The following is a 19,120-nucleotide window of genomic DNA, read 5'->3' on the forward strand; positions in this document are numbered from 1 at the left end:
ACTCTTCTGCAGGGTCTGTCCTCCTGGGAGCCTTTGACTTCTGGGTGTCAAGAGATAGGAAAAAAACAAAAACAAAATAAAAAGACAGCTATTGCTGGAGTTGAGCAGCCATTATGTACAAGAGAATCAATATCAAGATTCAAGAATCCTTACAGATTTAGCTAGATATTAATGCCTATTACACAATAGTGCCAACTCCACATTCTATGTACATTGTACCACTGGGAAATATGGTCATTTCATAGGAGCTAAAAGTAAATTAACGTCACTTTTGCTTGCTGAGACTGAGTTTCAATATCAGCTGAACAATCTGAATCGTCCCCATATTTTTGGGGGGCCACTGAGGCCTTCTTTGTCAGCTCTGTAGGTTCTTCTTCCTTCATCAGTGAGTTTACGGATTGTCTCAAAACGAGTAGCTAGAAAACAAAAGCAAATAGACCAGAGTTATACTCAAACAGCTGATTACACCAGATCACCCTCTTGTAACACTTAGACTGAAAATACACTTGAAGTTAGTGATGTGTGCTCCAAAATAAGTGCAAGCACTGCATGCATGCTCTGTATGCATTGCTCATATACTTGCATACTTGCATACCCTATGTATACTCTATGCAAATATTCAGGGGGTTATGCATAAGGTATACATGACACCTGACATAAACAACTATTCAAAAAGCTTTATTCAACCTGGTTTCAACTGTCAAAGTGTTATTATCTCATCTCATTTTTAACATAGTTAAATTTTTAGTTCATTTTTGACATAGTTGTCAGATGACATACTGATTGTGGCACTTACAGCATCAAAACCACATAGTACTTGTGTTTGTGTGAATTAGAGTAAGTTAGTAACTCTTAACTTACCACTAACAAAAATGACAGTGCCTCTGTAGTGAGGCCAGCCTCCTCGTTGTTTCTTCCCATGGCGCCATTCAATTACGGCTGAGTAGGTGGCAAAGGGATTCCCATCCTGGTCCATCTTGGAATCATCATACCCCCTTATGGCATCAGTTTTTATGTCACTGAGCTTCCCAAAATCCTCCCCTTCACGCCACCGCACCACTGCAAACTTCCTCTCCATGTGTTCTAAAATTATCAAATAAATAAAAATCATTGTTTGACTTAGCAATCAATAAATGACTGGCAGACAGAATTTGTTATTAAGCTAACATTTAACATCAGTATTCTGACAAAAAACACTTCTACTATTAGGTATCTGCAGGGTTAGGCAAGTTATATTTAAGACTTTATTGCCACTCAAAATGAAATTTAAGACCCATTTTGAATATATTGTGATACACAATTCTGTTGTCTAATTTGATAATATCAAGCACATATTAAACACATTTCTTTCTAAATTTGATCTGAAATATCCAAAGGAATATAATCTGAAAATTGCAGATTAGGGTATTGATAGGTTAAGTGATTTAACAGAGGTGAGCAGATAATGTGATATGTCTTTATGATTATTGTGATATTAATTTCTTTCATATAACGTTAGCACATCCTACCTGACAGGTGCCTCTATAGCCTACAACCAACCAGAAAGGGTCCGGTGTTTCCTATTAACAGACAGTAACGTTAGAGAAATACAGAAAGCACATTAACTTACTGACTACAAGATGTTCTTGAACATGAATATATTTTGGCCAAAGGCTGTGCAACCAAATGTAGTAAACCTATAAATAATCATTCTATTTACTGGTTTAAAAACCTTAGAATCAAAAACAAAGTTTCTGTAATATTGCCATGGAAATAAAATGGTGGAGACCAAATATTTATGCAGACATTGAAAAAATGTTAACTTTGCCATGTTATCTTTGCCTTCTGCCAATGCTAACGTTACTGGATATGTTATAATCTAAGACAAGGCCTGTCCTGTACACTCATCCAACGTTACACTTGTGTTATTATCATATAAATATTATTAAAAATAAGGATAATTAACGTTAACTTAACTAATCTTGCTAAAATGCACCACTTTGGGTAATATAAGCTGAAAGTGACTGTGAGCTAACTTAATTTAGCTAACCTTAGCTACAACTGTACCATGTAATGTTAAACCAGTTAACGTTCGGCATTAAAAAAATCAGTTGTTACTTAAATAAATGTATTTCAAATTTAAGCTCAAACACTGAAGCTTAAATCGTAATGTTAACTCCAGATTCACCAAACTATGTCGTCTGTTGGCCGTTCGTCGGTCGTGATTCAAAAGATGCCTTCTTTTTCAACCTTCTACTTTTTTTCCCTCCATGTCCCTCTACGCCGGTGTTCTGCAGTGTACTCGCTCTCTCTCTCTCTCTCTCTCTCTCTCTCTCTATCTATCTATCTATCTATCTATCTATCTATCTATCTATCTATCTATCTATCTAGCGGCCCTGCGCATGCGCATTACCCACAACCTCGCACTGCTCTGTAGTCATTATTTTCGAGGAACGGGAACGTTAGCTAGCTGAAGTTTCTGGTAGCTTTCTAGCGGTAAAATGGTCACATCGTGTTGAAAAGGACATTAGCTAGCTTCACCAGCAACCCTAGTAGACATTAAGCACCCCTCACCCGGCTTCACTCGGAGTCTCCCGCCCCCTCCGAAAACCAAACAGCTGGTCCACCAAAATGGAACTTAAGCCCCTGGTCCACCAAAACTAAACAGCAAGCCCTGGTCCACCAAAACTAAACAGCAACCCTTGGTGCACCAAAACTAAACAGCAACCCCTGGTCCACCAGAAAAAAATTACTTAGACTCAGGAGCGACTGGCGGCTTCGACCGTTGGTACACCCTCCCAAAGCTGGGCTGGTGGACCAGTGGCCTCGCCGCAGGCCACTCCTGAGACTAAGTCTTTTCCCTGGTGGACCAGGGGCTCTAACCTCCGCAGCTCTCTGCCTGCCTGCCTCAGGCCGGGCGGACTCTGACTCGGTCTCGCATCCCCGTGTCGGCGTGTCTCCAGACCGCTGGTCCACCTTGTGTCTCCACGGGGCCGAACCCGGCGAGCTGCCGGACGCCCGGCTGGCCGCCACCGAAACCGACAAAAACTTGGATCGAGGGCTGACTTTCAATGGATCGCAGCGAGTGAGCTGCTCTGCCACGCACGACACCCCGACCCAGAATCAGGTCAGTCTCACGAGTCATTTAGCACCAGGTTCTCCACAAACTTTCAGTGCAACTTGTATAATGTCATATACTAATTAAGTGCAAAATTAAATCTTTCTACGGCAAGAAATGAGTGACTGGGTCTTTTTATTTTTACATGGCAATTTTGAATATTTGCTGCATACACAAGAACTTGAAAATCTAACTGTAAATAAAAATTAATTTTTGACTATTTTATTGGATAGAATTACTCATAAAATCTTAAATAACAACAAATATAACCCATGTAATCATTTTTGGAAAAATTCACTAATTGAGATTGAAGAAAGTGTGATCTAAAAACCTGAGACAATGCTAGTGTCATAAAATCTTAGAAATGCCATAAATTATTTTTGGTAATCTCATCATGTGCTTTTCCATGTACTTTAATGTCTCATATATGTGACATCTTACATATGTCTATTGTCTTGTAAGGTTTTTATACAATATACCAAGATTTTGGTTTCACTAATGATTGCCCAACTCATATAACTTTGATGTTACGTGTATCTACTAAGAATATTTTATGTGGATTTACTGTCATATATAGTAATTATAAGTTCCCAAATTATCTTAAATCTCATATTACACAATTTTACTAAGGATTTTGTGTCTTGTTTGACTGTTATATATATTACTTACAAGTTTCAGATAAAAGATATAAACATTTAGTAAAATTTATCTATATCTTTTCCATATGGGCAGTGTGAGCATGCACATCTATAGAAACAACAAATGATGTACCGTTCTTTCCAATGTGCTCCTCTGGCATATCTTGATTTATGGAAATACCAGGCAATTATCATGCCAGTTTGGATGATAACTCAGGAGGTCTTTTCAAACAGAGGAACTAATGAGGACAGCTGCATTGATTTCCTCATTGTCGCAAATTGGTTGAAGTCAATGCAATGGCCATTATAATTATTTCTGGTGACATAAACTATAAGTAATTCACAGGATTACTTCTATGTTATGCAAGATCAATGCTATAGCAACAAGTCTGTTCAACTGTTTAGGCAGTGGTTGCATCTAACATTCCTAGTGGCTTAATAAATGTTCTATAAATTAAAGAAATGGCTCAATCATTAATACATAGTTGTATTTGTGAATTTTGCATGTTTAAACTGATTTTCAAGGTACAGCCTCAGTGTAATGTTTACATTTATAAATGTACACATATCTATATTACGGCTTTGCAGTTTGCATTTACACTGCGTGCACAATTATTAGGCAAATTGTAATCATCAGGTTTCATTTTATCATCCAAAATTTTATTGAACCTCAAACCTAAATGTTTAACAAAGGAATAGTGAATTTTGCCTTTCTCAGGGGAATATATGTGTGTGCACAATGATTAGGCAACTATTAGTGTGCACAATTATTAGACAACTAAATTACAAAAGGAATTTATCCCAACTCAATAGTTTATTCTCAGTTTTTAGAGTAAGCATAACAAATAAGTAACACAAAACGACAATTAAATAACATTTTTGGCCTTTCTAAAATATTCAGTGACCGATATAGCCACCCTTCTTTAAATAATTGCCATGAGCCTTCCACGCATGGAGTCTGTCAGTTTCTTGATCTGTTCTCGACCAGCTTTCGCTGAAGCAACAATCACAGCATCCCAATACTGTTCAAAGAGGTGTATTGTCTTCCCTCACTATAAATCTCCTGTTTGAGAAAGGCCCACGAGTTCTCATAGGATTTAAGACAGGTGTGGAATGGGGCAAGTCATTATTTGGGCATATTTGAGGCCTTTACTGGCTTGCCAAGCAGTGGAGTGCTTGGAAGCATGTGATGGAACATTGTCCTGCATAAATATCATGGCCTTCTAGAATGCTGAAGACTTCTTCCTGTACCACTGCTTGAAGAAAGTACTTTCCAGAAACTGGCAGTAGGTTTGGGAGTTGAGTTTCAGTCCATCTTCAACTCGGAAAGGTCCAACTACCTCATCCTTAATGATAGCAGCCCACACCTGTACCCATCCTCCACCTTGCTGGTGCCTGACTCGAAGTGGTGCCCTGTGTCCATTAGTGGTCCAGCCACAGGCCCATCCATCTTGTCCATTAATAGTCACTCTAATTTCATCGGTCCATAAAACCTTAGGTACCAGGTATTTCTTTTCCCAATCATGATGCTTCAACTTGTGAATCTTATTCAGTGGTGGTCGTGTTTCAGCCTTCTTGACCATGGCCATGTCTCTGAGCACTTGACACCGTATACTTCTGGACACTCCAGGTAGGTTGCAGTTCTGGAATATGGTGGAACTGGTGGACATTGGTTCTTGGTAGCATCACGTTTAATTCTTCTCAAGTCTTTTGCAGTTAATGTGTGCCTTTTCTTCTCCATGAGTCCTTCTTTTCTTCCCCAATTGACTATTCAAAACAAAACTTTTGATGGTTGTGGTCACGCATCAATAGTTTAGCTATTTCAAGAATGTTGCATCCGTCTGAAAGGCGTTTTACAGTATTTTACTTTACAGTGCCAGTTAAATCTCTTTTTGAGGCAATGAAGCTGCCTAATAATTATGCACACCTTGATATAAGGTGTTAGTCACTTTCGCCACACCCGCCCTCAATACATAAATATATATCACCTGAAAATGATTGGATCCAATAAGCATTCTAGTTTATATGGTTTGGAGTTGGAAAATTTGCATGGAAATAATGACTCTCCAAGTGAGAATATAATTGTGCACACAGTGTAGAATGTGTGGTTCCTGAGTATCAAACCCTTAACCTTGACATTGCTAATTGCATGCTAATGAACTGAACAGAACCTAATTAGTTAAATAAATAGTTCCCAAATGTGTGACTTTCTTTCTTCTGCAGACTATAAATCTTTACATTAGCAATCACCTTGGCGATTATGATTTCAAGCTTGATTAGACTTTGTAACGTCATCCTGGGTTCTGTGCATGGGTCAAGCACTAAGGAGTGCAATCAAGCTTGAAATCATGATCATGCCAAAAACTTCAATGGCAAGACGTACACCTGGGTACACACCCAAAATCTTAACTTAATATAATTTTAAGAAGACAAAGATTTAGAAACATTAACTTTAACAGTATATTCACTGATTGAGGTTTGCACTGTGAAGATTTATCCAAGGAATCACCATGGATAATACTTTGTAGGGCAAAAAACATACAGATGCATTCTGGATCACTTTCTTTTTAATATACTGTGGTGATCAGGGCATGGCCGAGCTATGTCAGTGCAGAGCAAGGCCGGGATGGACACCTGTGAGAATTATCTCTCACATCTGTTGGTGGATGCGGTGTTAGCTGGAGAGAAATTAAGCCACAGTTAGAGCCGCACGGAGAGAGATCCGCTGAGCTGTGTGTGTGTCTATGTTGAAGGACTGCTGAAACGCGAACCTTTGAGTGTATTTATATGGTTCTGAAAAGGACACCATTATTTGTGACACTGAAAGGTGTTTTTAATAAAAAGCTTTAAGTGGATTGTTCACCCGGCTCCCTATTCCTCCTTGAAGAAATATAGAGATTTGTCACAGTGGTGCTGAAACCTGGGATTTGGAGGAAGAAATTGTCGTCAAGGAGTCCTTACCACTAGCTGAAGATCGTGATACAGAGGAGATGCCTGATTTAGTGGTACTGGAGCAGTTTGTCAGCAGGCTACGGAAGGGATGGCTGATTGTGTCTAATGCCATCGCCCGGCGTCGCTGACGGAGGCAGTGCAGCTGGCTGTGGACCATTTGGCGGTTTATTCAGAGGCCTGCGAGCCCTCTTATCTCGCTCTCTCCTCCTTCCCACTCTCCTTCCCCTCGCCCTGTTCCTGTACCCAGAAATGTAGAATGGAGACTCCAGAAGCCATCCTTCAGTGTGTCGGCCGAAATGGCAACACTTTCTCTCCAGAAATAGGGGGGTGTAAGTGACTGTCCGGATGGCTCCCCGGCCTGAGTCGGGCAAAGAGTGTATGTGGTGATCAGGGCGTTGCCGATTGACATCAGTGCAGAGAGAGGCCGGAATGGACACTTGGGACGAATTATCTCTCACAGCTGGTGGTGGTTGCGTGTGTTAGCTGGAGAGAAATAAAGCCGCAGCTAGAGCCACAGGCAGAGAGAGACGTACAGAGAGAGAGACGCATGGAGAGAGACACACGGTGCTGTGTGTGTGTGTCTTTTTTGAAGGGACTGCTGAAAAGTGAACCTTTGATTGTATTTATGTGGTGCTGAATAGCAGACCGTTATGTGTGACACTGAAATGTTTTTTTAATAAAAAGTGTTATGTGGATTGTTAACCCAGCTCCCCCTTCCTCCTTCAAGAAAGACAGAGATTTGACACAAATGCATAATTAAATACCACTCTTTTGTCCTCTGTGCCAGAGCCTTCTGTTCCATGACTCTTTCGGAATACTCCTTTTATTTTTCTGAGCACACTGATTTCACCGAACACATTTAATTCACATCAATCAGCGAATTCCAGCTCTTTGAGCTGCTAAACCAAATGTATTGCCACAGATGTGTCATACTATGAAACAGACTTATTTCCAATGAGTCAAATTAAAAAAACAGCTACATTTTTTTTTTTATGCCACAAATCCATTCATTGTTAAACAGGATGGCATATGTATAATCATCCCTAGAGAAACTGTTGGCCTCTGACTGTGTTGTATCCCATTGAGAGTTCCTTTTTCAAAAGGTAGTCACTGACAGATATAGGGGTCACACCTGGTCTGGTGTAGCAGATAGTCAGCAGCCAGCATTTCCCCTGCTGTCTTTCACAAGGCTGAGATTGTGACACTTCCTGATCAGGGGCTCTACGGAACATGCCTGCTTCCTGTCACCTTGCCACTGCCTTATTGCCATGGAAATAAATGTGACCAGACAGAAAGATAAGTGAGCCTCTAGGAGTAGGAAATAATAAATAAGAGGTGCACTTTATCTTTGATACATTATAAAGACGTTTTGTAAGTCGCTATTCATACAGCCACATCCTGTATTCAAACATGTGGGTACTGAAAAGCAATTATTGATAAACAATGTGGCCAATGTGTTTCAGCTAAACCTTTGATGGAGACTTCTGATCAGTGGTGGGAAAGTTTAGAGATGCCCTCAAGCACCGGCACCAACAAATGACTGCTTCATGTCTGAGGAGCATGAGGTGAAGGGTCACAGCAGCTTTCACCATCTGGGAAATGTCTATTGAATCCTCACAATGATCTCTCTACAGCTTCGTCTGTTAGGAGAAGAATGCACACCCACGTTGATATTTTTCTGCTTGGGCATCACATTATTAACATAAGATGAAAGCATTGTAGCAAGTACCCCATGAATTATTGCAGCTGTTGGGATATTACGAAAAGGTTATGTTTGTTGACCTACAGGAGAGTGTTAAATATTGTAAAATAATGCAATTTAAGTGCTTAACCATTATAACCTGAGATACTTTATATCTCTGCTGGAGAAAACAGCTGAAACCAACCTAAACTGGATTGCTGGTCTTAGCTGGTAACAAGTTGGACTCCCAGCCTCCCTCAGCTGTTGATCAAAATGTACAGCTGAACAATACCTAAAACTCTCTCTAAAAAAGGCAATTAACCAGCCAAGGAGACCAGCTAAGATCAGTCAAAAATCTTAGTCTGGCTTTAGCTGTTTTTTTCATCATGTATAACTTGTGAAATATAACTAATGTTTGTGCATTACCATGCTAAATCATGCTCCAGCCTATCCAACACTGGCACAGAACCCTGTATAAGGTACTGTATCCATGACAATGTGTGTGTGATACAATGCGGAACCGAAGCCCCCCAATGGGCTGCTTGCTGGTCATCACACTAACAACCTACTATCAGCACCACAGGAGAGGAAGCCAACCTCACACTCATTTAACACACTCACATCATCACTTGTGTTTGTCACCACCCCTGCCATATTTAGCACAGCACTGGAAAAAAAGTCAAAGTTTTTGCTGTGTGAAAAGGGATATGAGAGGAATAACTGTTTTCAGTTTAGCAATTGATGAACTGCAATGTATGCACACATCAACATATCATTAGAAATACTTTCTCTGTTGTTTAAATCTCAAATCGATTTAAACTATATTTCACATGTTATGGTGTTTTTGTTGTTTAGGGGTAGAACTTGATGTACAAAACCTTTATTTTAAAAAGAAATTTTTTTAACCTTGTAGGTTATGGAGTTGCCATTGCGTTGTTGTTGCACATTGTATGCTTTCATAGGAAGATAATCTATCTAAAATGATTTCGAAAATCTATATTCATTAAATTGTTTTGATTACTTATTTAAGCTTTCTGACTGAATAAAAGCTAACAAAACTCTAAAAGAAGCATTGGCAACCATGATTCTTATGGCAAGTGTACAGTTGTAACACAGTGTTACATCTGTCCCCGCTGATTACCTTGCATGTTTGCCTGATTTTCTCTGTGACCTTACATCCTAGGATGTAATTGAAGGTAGACAAATCAATAATTACAAGGACATTTTCTTTAATTTGTATTCAGAAAGAATGATTTATTCACAATGAAATAGGAGAAAATTAAAAAAGAAATACCTTCAAATATTTCATATTTTCCACATGCAGAGAGAATGCTACTGTGAAAATGCATCCTTAAAATGAAAGTTTAAATTTGCTTTAGAAGGTAAATATTCACAGTGTTTCAACTGTACTCCATTACAACTGTACTCTGTCTACCCTAATGTAAATGCTGTGGCTCCATGGCACTATTTTAATATTGTTGTTTGTTTGAGTGACCCAGGCCAGCCCAACACACCTACATTGGCTCAACCAACAGTGTGAGTTTGGGGCGGGACTGTCTGTTAGTTTGACAAATGGTGGCTTAAAGGTGCACTCAGTTATTGTTTCCTCATTAAAAAAGTTTTACTCCTAAAGAACTGAATTATAATTTTTGAAAAATATGTATAAAATAATGACCAATGACATGAGATGAGGAATCCCTTCATATCAGTAACCTTATAAAAGGATCTCATGGGAACTGCCATGTTGAAATCACATGACAAATCATACTACTCGCTTAATCACAATAACCACACAACTTTTGTACACATTCACCCTATGGATTAAATTACTCATGGCTGACTGTGAACAATGACTTTCTATAATGGCATCTGTAAATGAAAACTATTGATTATGAATGAGGCTGCTAGGTGTCACTGTAAGGCCAAGATGGCATCAACAAAAATGTTACAGAATGCACCTTTTACAGAAAGCTGTTTGAAAACAATGTTTATTTTTAAAATTCTGTTTGGTGGATCTGGCTAGTGGCACACAAATGACAATTAAAAAATTTAAATAAATAATCAAATTAATTCATACATTAATGTGACTTACTATCATTTATTTAATCTCTCAATTCAAATAAAACAGCTGCATTTCACATGCTATGCTGTTTTTGTTGTTTAGTGATGTTAAAAGGTAGAACCAAAGTCTTTTTAGCAAATCAGTCCTCTGGCGGCCATGTTTGGAATGATCCCATGAAGCTATTTCCCCTGCTTGTGTAGCCAATGAGCGTGCTAACAGGCGATGTCTGTATCTAAAAGATGATTGGATCTTTTATATGTATGGTGGGACTTCCTTACTACATCTGTTGACTGTTGGCAAAGTTTTTCAAAAAAAAATGTTTTTGCCATTGGGCATTCCAATTTCTCACATGCATTTTAATAGAAGTGACCCGTCTCTGGTAGAACTTGATGAATCAAACTTTTTTTTTCTCATCCTACTGAGTTTTCAATGCACTGTTTCTGCAAATCGAGAAAAGAAACTAATTTGCATTCAGAAATATAATAATTCTCAATAATAATAATAATAATAATAATAATAATAATAACACATTTAAAAATTCACATATTGCCATACCTGGTTTCTCTTCCTGAACAGGTGTTGTAAATCACTCACCCTAAGCTGGTCTGCTGTCCGAGAGCTGTATGCATGAACTGATTAAATATATTGTTCAATTATGGGTTGACTAGCTCTGGCTATATTTGCCATTAAATGCAGGGACTGTTACCTCAGGGTGGTGGGGTTGTTGAAACAAAGAACTAGTCATTTTGCACAACAGTGTCTCCTAGTGGTATAGAAAGCTATGACAAACTTTTCTTTTAGGAAATCACATAGACCAGCACTGTACACTATGGAATTTTGTCAACATATATAATTATTCTTGCTGTCAATATAAATCCTCAATCATGAGATTAACAATTCTATCAGAAATCAAGTAAGATTGTAATCTTCACCACATCCATTGTGGCAGTGTATTTGGCCATTTGCAAAGGGAGAAATTATCGAATCATGATGGAGATGCATGACTTTTGATGCAACTGAATAGAACAGAAGCTCTATTCAACTCCTAACTCCCCCAGCCAACTCACTGTAAACAACAATCACAATAAAGACCTTGATAAAAACAAAAAACTATATTCTGCACCTTATCCTCACCACTCCCCATAAAAGCATACACATCAGCATCCAGCAGCTAAATAGGATCTCAGAGACTCCAATACAACTGTGAATCAAGAGGTTTTATTGACGTTACTCATTGTAAGCGAGAGAGTCAGCATGCTATCAAAGGCAGTTTAATTTAATTGAGCCTTCAAGCTGCCTTGCAAATGTATGTGACTATATTCAACATACCTGCTCACCCAAGAGACGGTGAAAAAAAAAATCTAATAAGTCATTCAGACACAATATGTTAATTGACTTTTTTTTTTTTTTTTTGCAGCTGGCTGACTTAATTAAGCTCGCATTACACTGGAGAGAGGAAAGAGACAGAGGCACTTGCCATTGCAATCTGCCTGTGTGCACAGCCAAGCTCTGAGAGACACAGCGATAACACCAAGGGTAGTCCACCCACACTGCTATAAAACTGGAGCCAGATATCAGCACTGGAGGGAAACTGAACAAAACCACTACCCTGATTAAGGTATAGTGTTTGTGATGGGCTACATTGTACAAACAGTGCTGTTAAACTGGGTATTTCTGTACTACACTTATTACAAACTAATTACCATCAAAAGCTTTTACACTGTGATAAAATGTAAATTTCTCTTTACCGCAAAATAATTTTGCAGTAGAAGAAAACCTTTATGGATTATTAAAGCTCATTAAAAATACCACAGTGAATCTCGAAAGTCACCACTAAAGCAATAAACTCATCATTGCTAATGGGCTTGATGCAATAGCTCAGTTCTTTCTAATTACAATGATGTCTATACTAATTACACCCTAAATGTAACTGAAGTCTAAACAGAAAACATTGAAGCAATAGAACTGTCACATGCCACATTGAGGAAGTACAAGGCCATTGTGAGCACTGCATCATAAAGTACTCGCAATACAAATACAACAAATAAACTGTTAATTATTTTAAATTTAACTCCGATATTATGGTCTAAAATAAAAAATAAGAAATTTGCGTTACTTTACTCATTACTCGAAAAAGCAACCTGATTGCGTAACACACGTTACATATAATGCATTACCCCCAACACTGCATATAGATATGTTACATGCATAATAGATATCCGATTGTAATAAAGAATAACACCATTTTTAGATGCAACAGACCATAAACCGTTAAATAAGAATAATAGATTTTCATATCATGTAACGTTAAGATATTTCACAAATAATTAAAGATGAAATGTCATGTGCAGGCAGATAAGATCCATGTTTAAATCGAGCAGGGTCATTGATTCAAAAAACTGTCTATTTGTAGCATGTAATGGTGGTTGTGGTATGTGGTACACATTGGGATTTGATAAGCTTCCCCTGGGCAAGAGTCTTGCTCCAGTGAATGGCTAAAGTCCATGGAAAACAGGGGCAAATATATCTGTTACATGGAAGCTCAGATGGTTTCTTCAAGCTGATTGGATTTGTTTTCATTAGGCATTTTATGTACAGAACTGAGTGACACTCAATTGGCCTGGCACACTGTTGCCTGTCCCTGCCATTGCTGTAGAACCGCAGTAATAGCGCATTATTTGATAGATGTGCTTAGGAGAGATTGTTGAAATAAATAGACATAAGACAATACTTTGGTTTGTCCTCCAAGGTTGAAAATAAAACAATGAGCGTTTAAACATATGTCCTCCCACTGGAATGTCTTAAGTATTTATTTACACTCTTAAAGAGCTGGCAAATAAACGTGTATTTATAAATACATAAGAACTTCTTCCATAATCAAATGTCATATTTAGAAATGTCTTCCAGACAATTAAATGCCCACCAAACTAACCAGCACAACAGCAGTCCAGTGGTATATCGTAAAGTGACATTAATTATTTTCCTCTTACTGATGTTGTAACCACAGAGTGATGTTGCCTTTTCTCATGCTGTCAGTCTGGGCAGTTGCTGGGGTGGCCGCTCCTTTCAAAAGCAGGAGGCTAAACGCTGGATGAGACTTAATGAGCAGTCACACATTAAGATCCAAGATCCTGTTTTGATCGTTCTTTCTCTCTCTTACATGTTTGACCTTCTCTTGTCGACAGGCTTGTCCTCAAAACCAATTTATCTTACTGTGCAAAAGATTTGCAAGTGGGACATGGCCAAACCAAGACTGGACGCTTGTCAAGACCTTCACTTCAGATTGCTCCTACGGAACACTGCATGTTTGTATGGGTCAAGGAATACAAAACAATGCATGATTTTTACATTCTTGCTCAATATGAATATTAACAATGTTTAAGTTTGTTTTTTTTTTATATATATTTAAGGCCACCAGATTCATCATATGTATTTTAAAGTGCATCCAAAATGTTTTTGCTCAATTGTTTCTAAGACGTGTTTTTGCTTATTATGGCAATGAATTGTTGCATTGCAATGCATTGCATGCGTCGATCTTTCAAAGAAATGTAGATGTATTGATTATGGAATGTAAGAATTGATTATCATTACTATATTATTACCCAATGTGACATCTCATATTACACTAACCTTCCTGGAACAGACACGGAGAGAAGCATATGAGATTGAAGGGAAAGAAAGTGCACTTTAAAACAAATACAATTTCTGTTGCTGAGTTTACCCCGTGAACTTTAATAAGATAAAATGGATGGGTAGATGGATGGATAGATAGATGCTGCCGATTTCGGCTTCTGTGTCATTATTCAAAATCAGTATTGCATCCATTTGACAAAAGTAAGTTAATTGTTGTTGCCTTCTTCCCCGATTATGATATATTATGTCAGCCTAATATTAAATTTCTATCTGCATAAATGTGTAATATCTCGATAAAACAGTTAAAGCAGAAATAGAACTTAGCTTAAATAACTGTGATAGATGGGCAGCATTGTCTATGAACAAAAACACTTTCATTCATTCATTCATTCATTCATTCATTCTCTTTATAGTCATTAGTGAACGCTACAGAGAGCAGGGAGCAATTTCAGACTGTTCTGAAGGGAACCAATTGATTACTGTCACCTGTGAATGGTCAATGGCACACAACAGCCATGAAAATATAAAGCATTTTTATATTTTGCAGTGCGTGTTGCATAGATTCCTGCATGACAATGCGATTGAATTCTCATAAAAGAGCTTGACAAGCAGAGGCACCTCAGTTTGGCTGCCTTGTATGGAGCCAGAATGATCTCAAAAATAATATATTTACAAAATACAATTCATAAATTCACAGCACAATTCACATTCACAAAATCTGATTCATAAATTCTAAATACAATTCATACAAATACAAGTGAGGGCACACAAATTTCCCCAATTGAACACACAAATAAATCTCAAATAAATACAAAATGTTTTTACAAATGCGTATCTATCAAGTTCTTGAATTGATTTGTATCAAAACATTTGTGAATGTTGTTACATTTATTTATAGATCATTGCATCGGCATTTGCAAATCGTCACACATGCGTGGATCGCTTTGGATTTGTGTGTGGCTTTTTTGAGACTTTCCTGCCAGGTTTGATTCACAAATTGGTTAAAGTCCACTTTAGCCAATCACATTGATCTTTTACTCCACCAATTATAACACACCTTGCTGAACTCTAGAGCACATTCGATTGTGGTTTAGCATTTCCTTGTTAACATAGTTACACATTAATTCCTATGAGAACAACGGGGAATAGACAATATGTTTAGCTATTTTAACAAAGAAAAATATGACGAAAAGCTGTTGTGTAGTTTTTGCACTTCAGACAAAGCCAAAAAACCCATGAATTATTTTCTTATTTGCCTTTCATCCTTCAAAATAGAAGCCTAAAGAAGACTACTATGACTACAAGCTGTTGAGTCAAACAGATCAGTAGTCTCAGTACAGAAGTTAAAATTTACGATTTTCACATTAATGTTTTATTTTATTGGGATATACAACATTTAACTTCTTTTTTCACATCATAAACATGTTTATTTTTATCTTTTCATTTAATTATTAACCTGTTTTGTCCACACATTAAAGATAAGCAGCACTCCATTCTGATCATGTCAATTTTCTCAGGTATCTTGTCTTGTTCTCTGGAGATAACTCATCATTATGTCTCTGCTGGAACCACTGTTGTGATGATATGATGATGACGATTCAAGTGGTTCTCAAACACACTAAACAACGTTTCCAGCATTTGGTCGATTGATGCCACAGCGCTCTTCTTTAAGCTTCTATATGGTTGAAATTGGACAAAAATATCAGTTCCGGGTTTTAACCCTCTGGGGTCTGAGGGTATTTTGGGCCCTGGAGAAGTTTTGACATGCCTTGACATTTGTGCTTTTTTCAGTTGCTTAAAAACATATTAATGGCTAAAGTCTGATTACACTGTATTCAGCACAAACTGGGATACAATAATATGTGAGCAACATGCATGTACAGGTTTGTATTTTTCAAAAAATAATGTTTATGCATGGTTTTTGAAAAAACAAAAATTTTAAGTCACTGAAATAATGTCATATAACACATAGTAAACATTTGTCCACAACACTTTTGAGAACTGGATCTTGTAGCCTAGAGTTTTTGATACAAAATGATGTGAAAACCATCCTGATCACTCATTCATACAAAACAATATAGTAATTGAACTTTTGTAAGACACATTTAGTGTTGATAGGTAATATGCGAGGAGGCGTGAACTATCATGAATATGGATCTATTTCACACCTGAGGATACAAAAACCCCTCTCCTGGGCCTATCAATGAGGGATAGAGAATGAATGTGAGGAGACTTAATGATCAAAATCAAGTTTTAAGTTAATAGAAGTAATCTGACTATATATTTTCTTTACATTTTAGACCTACACTACCATTTAAAAGAAGTCTCTTCTCACCAAGACTGGATTTATTTGATCAAAAATACAGAAACAACATTAATATCTGAATCCTGGCTGGCAAGTCTGGAAACAGTACCACTAGTAAAATATGAACATGTTTATATAAAATAGCATTATATAAAATAGTTAATGAAAACTAATTTAATTACTCGTCTGAAATTGTATCCTCAGCTGGATCAAATCTCTCTTCAAAATACAAACGTTCATCGGAGTCCCGCTCTTCTTCTGAGGAAAATGTTAAATCTTCCATACTATCCTGGAGCTTTCTGGCCTGTGTGTCATTGCAAACGCGCAGAAAAATGAATGAAAAGTGTTTACAACCTCACAGTTGGGGGCGTGTACATTTGCGTTGATCGTCTCAGCACATTAGCGTATGAATGGCGCGCTCTGCTGGTGGGTGGGATCACATTACAGATAATGAGATGGACCGTTAAAAACTGTACTTTTCTTTGTTTCAATCAGATTGCATTGCAGGAGAATATTTGTTTTTAAATTTGAATTGTTTATTTAAAAGTAGAAATTTTAAACTTTTTTAGATATATGTTTCATGTTTGTGTGATAAGTATTCACAGAGTTTCAGTTCATTTTTGTGACATTTTTCAGAAATATGCTCATGAACAGAGACTGCTGAACCCTTTTTATTTTCTTTATTTTACAAAAGCACAAGATTTTGTTGATATTGTGAGTGTACACATATACAAGTAGACCCTTTATAGTCTCTAATGATGTCTTACACTTATCTGTATACCCAAAAATGACGGAGTATTTTAAGTTGTTTCTGCTGTAATGACGAAAATATCCAGCAAGATGCGCCGGCATGTCCGTTGACCCCAGAGGGTTAAAATCCAAATCTGTCAGATTTTTCTATCTGTCAGAGTAACTATGGCAATGGGGAAATGCTAAACCAAGATCGAATATGCCAGATATTCACCATAGTTCAGCAAGGTGTCTTATGATTGGTGGATCAGTGTGATTGGCAAAATAGGACTTCCTAACAAAATGCAATTTGTGAATCGAATCCTGGCAGGAAAGTCTAAAGAAATTCTCAATTTACTGACTTATGCAGCCAAACTGCTCCGTGTTCTGAAAAAAATTGTGATCCGTAACTAGGAGAATGGGATGAGAAAAGCTGCCTCTGGATATTTTATCCGCTCTTCTCTCAATTTGGAATGCCCAATTCTCAATACTTAGTAGGTCCTCGTGGTGGTGCGGTTACCTCAATCTGGGTGGCGGTTTCCTCCAATTCTGAAACTGTCAATCCGCGCATCTTATCATGTGGCATGCTGTTCATGACACCGCAGAGACTCACAGCACGTGGAGGATCAAGCTACTCTCTGCGATCCATGCTACTCATGTGACTCTACCCTCCCTAGCAACCGGGCCAATTTGGTTGCTTAGGAGACCTGGCTGGAGTCTCTCAGCCCACCCTGGATTCGAACTTGCGACGCCAGGTGTTGTAGTCAACGTCAGTACTCGATGAACTACCCAGGCTCCCAATGTCGTCATTTCTTAAATTATTCTCAGTTTTTTGTTTTATAATAAACAAGTAATGTGATTTGTGAAACATACCGTTTGTATGACATTTTGGCAGCATTGAATACAATTCCATTCAAGTTGTATCAACATGCGTGTTTGCAGTAGGTGTCCACTGTATGCACCGTGGATTAACTAAAAATGTCTCAGGTTATTTAATTGTAACCCCTGTTCCCTGATAAAAGCGGAACGAGATGTTGCACTGACTTAGCGCTTTGGGAACAACTTTAGGTGTGACCAGCTGTGAATATGTGTCCAACACGTCAATGAAATTGACCAGAATTTATAGCCTCTGCTGGTGACATCATTGGATGCACCTGTAGCAGGGCTATAAATAGATGCGTCACAGGTGCATCGTCAGGTATTTTGTCTGAAGAGCAGTCCTGGGGCATCCCAGTGCAGCAATGAAGCGCAGCATCTCGTTCTGCTTTTATCAGGGAACATGGGTTACAGTTAAGTAACCCGAGACATTCCCTGTCAAAAAGCTACACTTTGATGCTGTGCTGACTTGGCGCTTTGGGAATGAGAATACCCATGCCGCCGCACTGTGGATGTCCGGACCCCTTATGGTTGTGTAGTGTGCTCACAAGAGTGCGAGAGGTCTCAGACATGAGCTTGTGATGTTGACTCAAGGACATTAGAGCCCAGAGAGGCACGAACATCCAAATTATAAAATTTTATGAATGTGTGTAGAGAGGACCAGCCTGCAACATCACAAACATGCTGCAGAGGGACACCTATAGCCAAGGCTTTAGAGTAGGTGACCCCTCTGGTAGAGTGAGCCCTGATCCCTCACCCAATGTGACATAGTCCGCTTGGTGGCGGCCGCCCACCTGTTGCGGCCCCCATGGCAAACAAATAGTTGCCCTGAATTACGTCACTGGCTAGTGTGGTGGACATAAGTCTGAAGGGCACTGGACACAGTCCGTGAAGTCTTTCCTGCTCCGGCGTTGTAAACGGCGGGAAGCAGAAGGATTCGAGAGTGACCGGATGTACAGTCGAGAAAGGAACCTTAGGCAGGTTGTCAGGATGATGTTGCAAAATTGCTTTAGCCATTCCTGGGGCAGAATCTAAGCAGGCTGGCAAGACAGACAGAGCCTGTAGATCCCCAATTCCTTTTAGAAAAGTAATTGCCATAAGAAAAATACCATCTTGAGAGTCAGAACTGACTCTAGAGGTTCTAAGG

General features: G+C 38.4%; 1 long non-coding RNA gene across 2 annotated transcripts; it reads right to left on the reverse strand.

The window, feature by feature from the left end:
* Positions 1 to 278: 278 nt before the first annotated feature.
* On the reverse strand, positions 279 to 2,286 carry LOC127648725 (uncharacterized). 2 transcript variants are annotated; one of them, XR_007971203.1, is made up of 4 exons: positions 2,168 to 2,286; positions 1,509 to 1,559; positions 862 to 1,083; positions 279 to 416 (listed from the first exon to the last, which is right to left on the reverse strand). It is a non-coding gene; the product is annotated as an uncharacterized LOC127648725 (long non-coding RNA). The 2 variants fall into 2 exon arrangements; XR_007971202.1 differs by lacking the exon at positions 279 to 416 and having other exon boundaries at positions 602 to 1,083.
* Positions 2,287 to 19,120: the final 16,834 nt, after the last annotated feature.

This window comes from Xyrauchen texanus, chromosome 9, assembly GCF_025860055.1.
Source record: "Xyrauchen texanus isolate HMW12.3.18 chromosome 9, RBS_HiC_50CHRs, whole genome shotgun sequence".
NCBI classification, from domain to species: Eukaryota; Metazoa; Chordata; class Actinopteri; order Cypriniformes; family Catostomidae; genus Xyrauchen; species Xyrauchen texanus.